The following is a 3,619-nucleotide window of genomic DNA, read 5'->3' as shown; positions in this document are numbered from 1 at the left end:
CCTCATGCTCCTTCAGCTGTAGCGACTGCGTGCTGGATTGATGTGGAGTCAGAGGGGCAGAGTGAGACCCCTTTGCGTCAAAGCGGGTGAAGAAGATGTTTAATTCCTCCGCCAGTGAAGCATCTACGCTTACTTCTGGTGGACTGCCCTTGTAATTTGTTATGTTTTGTAAGCCCTGCCACACTTGCCTTGCATTTTTGTCCACCAGTTGTTGCTCTACCTTCCCTTTATAGCCCCTTTTGGCTTGTTTAATTCCTCTTTTCAGGTTTGCCCTGGCCACGGCATACAGCTCCCGGTCTCCGGCCCTGAATGCAGAATCCCGGGCCCTGAGTAGAGTCCGCACTTTCCGCGTCATCCATGGCTTTACATTTTTGAACACTTTAATCTGTTTATCCACTGTGACATTGTCAGTGCAGGTCTTAATGTAAAATAAAACAGTCTCAGTGCGTTCATTTAAGTCCAAGTGATCAAAAATAGTCCAGTCCGTATTTTCAAAACAGTCCTGGAGCTGGCTGAGTGCATCTATGGGCCAGGTTTTGACAGTTTTCCTGACTGGTTTGGTTCTTATTCTGATGGGTCTATACGCTGGCACACTGAATAGTGAGATGTGATCAGACATTCCCTGATGAGGAAGGGGTATTGACCTATATGCACTCTTTAGGTTGGAATAGATCCTATCCAGTGTGTTTCTGCCCCTGGTGGGGCCTTTTACATATTGTGCAAACTTTGGGAAAACAGTTTTTAAACAAGCCTGATTAAAGTCCCCAGCCACAGTAATGGCACCCTCAGGGTACTGCATCTGCTGTCCGGATATTGTGTCGTGAAGTCTGGAAAGAGCTGTGTTTACGTTAGCAGTGGGGGGTATATACACAGCTGTAATTAGCACTACAGTTAGCTCTCTCGGTAGATAGAATGGCCTACAGATTACCGTCATCATCTCTAAATCGGGCAAGCAGTAAGTGTTGATTACTCTACTGTTTGTACACCAGCCTTGATGAACAAAGACGCACAGGCCGCCTCCTCGCTTCTTTCCGGAGCTGTCGTTTCTATCGAAGCGGTGCGTGGTTCGGCGCGTTAGCTGAATTGCCTCATCCGGTATGAGCGAATGTAGCCACGTCTCTGTTATTACCGACACGCTACAGTCCCGGGTGTAGCGATTGTCTGACAACAGCAGCTCCATCTCGGCAATTTTGTTGACGATAGATCTAGCATTCGTCAGGAAGATGCTAGGCTTGGCAGCGCTGGTCTGAGCGTCTTCTTCCTTAGCCTGGCTAGCAGGCCCGCTCTGCACCCTCGCTTTTGCCTCCGCTCTCTACGCCGCCTGCGCCGCCTCCTAGTCCCGACAACAATCCACGGAGAGCCCGGTGGTCTGGCTATCGCTGGGGGTATATTCCACGTATCTCTGAAGTCCGCATTTATCGCGATTTCACTCGCAAGTCCAATGTTTTTTAACTCTGCACTGGTATATGTGTACAAGCCATTCACACACTTGATCACATTCGCACAAGACCACAAAAACATAACAAGAGACAAACTAAAACCACGACGAGGGAGAGAGGTCCGGGCCGCTGCGTCCTCGCGCGCCGCCATCTTTAAGTGTTCGGCATGTGCATGTGAGGACACTGGAAGTGAGCGACTCCAATACCGATTCAAAATCATCTGTCGAACTATTGGGAGGGTTGCCAACTTCATCCACATCGTACTCCCTTGGATGCAGACACATTAGTTTCCCGACTGTGGTGACCGTGAGGGCTGCACCTGCGTGGGGCAGTTGCGTCTGGAATGATCGGGTGAGTAGCACAAAAAGCAAAGTCTCTTTTCACGACAGTGAACGAGTGTAGAATGGTCGGGGTAATCACAGACAGCACATGGGAGATTATTCAAACCTTCAACCATCGGGAGTCTTGGCCTACGATTACCACTGGCAGAAGTTGAGGAAGGATTAGCTCCCTGCAGCAAAACTCTCTCCAGCATGGAAATGACACGCTCAAGAGCCGCGGAGTCGGGCGCCCTGGCTGGGTGGGCTATCCGACCGTCATCCTGGCCTGCTGTATTCTGCAGCATCTCAACTTTGTTCACAAAAACATGTTCAGTGGGTTTCCTGCTCACCACAGCTGATGCAGCAGCCCTTCAACTCATCTCTGTCTGGTACTCATCCAGTATAGCCTGGACCTCAACTGCCAACAGCTTGTCTATTGTTTTCGACCTGAATGTCATGGAAAGATCCTTGGATGGGCAATTTTTGATAAACATCCGTGTTACATCAACCGAAGAACAGTCCAAATCTCTGCCCTGCATTCTAAGACGGTCAGCGGCAACCTCAGCTGCATTTTTAATCCTCAACCAATAGTCAGGGTCCTCATTTTTCTCGGGGAGCTTAGTGTAAAAGTCTGCTAGAGGGAGAGGTGAACAAGGGACAGTAGCAAAATGTTTAGGAAGAAGGCCATAGATGGCATCTGGGTTCCGGGTAACATCAACTGCACTGTTTCTTGCGCTAACTTTTACATCTTTAGCTCTACCCCTGAGGTTCATGAGGATTTCCTCTGCCTGATGCTCAGGAGCTACATTTGCTCTCCTCATGTAGTTCCTCATTAGGTCTTCCCACTCATGCACATTAACTGTATCAGAGTGATCCCCCTTGAAAGCTGGAGGATCCCGAACTTTCCTGTGGGGCACGAGCAGAACTTGTGATGAGTTAAGACTTTGTGCGGATGTGTCAACGGCCGTGTCATGTAAGACTGAGTTGTTATGCGTGGCAACATTATGTGTTGGGCTGAGATGTGCAACAATGCTATCTGCCAGCTGCTGGCCAACATGACTTATGATGTCACTCATATGACCAACTATGTCAGGTGACTGGAGAAAGGCGTCTGTCGCCGGTATATCAGTAGTCTGTGCGCTTGTCATAGGTACACTGCACTGGGTCTGGGAAGGAACTCTGTCCCCACTAACTGAAGTGGCCTCAGCTAGAACCCGCCTATGAACTACACCACTCTGTACAGGACTACTAAACAGCAACACGGTTGGGATCCTGTACAGGAGTACTAAACTGTAACACGGTCGGGATCCCTCTACCTCTACCAACACACCTATTCAAAGACGTGCTAAATGTTCCTTGCAAGGAGCTCATCCTGAGACTTCACAAAAAAAACACCAAAGGAAGAGAAAAAAAAATGCAGAAAAGTACACACACTAATTGCAGAACATGAGCACACACTGTCCACCTAGTGATATGATGAAGCGGCACAGCGTCGTGGTCCCGGTCCGAAGTGGAGAGTCAACTTGTGATCGACGGGTCACGGCACCAATGTGACGGGGGTCACAACTGACTCCATTTGACCTATATTTACGAAACATTGTGTGCATGTGTGCGTGCGTGTGTGTATATATATAAAAAAAATAATAAATCCTCGTCTCACCCCTCGGGTGGTGTCCATCCCTCATTCAGCTCGGGTCCTCTACCAGAGGCCAGGAAGCTTGAGGGTTCTGCGCAGTATCCTTGCTGTTCCCAGCACTGCACATTTCTGGACTGAGATGTCCGATGTTGTTCCCGGGATCTGTTGCAACCACTCATCTAGTTTGGGGGTCACTGCCCCGAGTGCTCCGACCACCACAGGCA

This window comes from Hippocampus comes, unplaced genomic scaffold, assembly GCF_001891065.2.
Source record: "Hippocampus comes isolate QL1 unplaced genomic scaffold, H_comes_QL1_v1.1 scaffold358, whole genome shotgun sequence".
NCBI classification, from domain to species: Eukaryota; Metazoa; Chordata; class Actinopteri; order Syngnathiformes; family Syngnathidae; genus Hippocampus; species Hippocampus comes.
The sequence above is the reverse complement of the archived record's forward strand: the minus strand, read 5'-3'. Positions refer to the sequence as shown.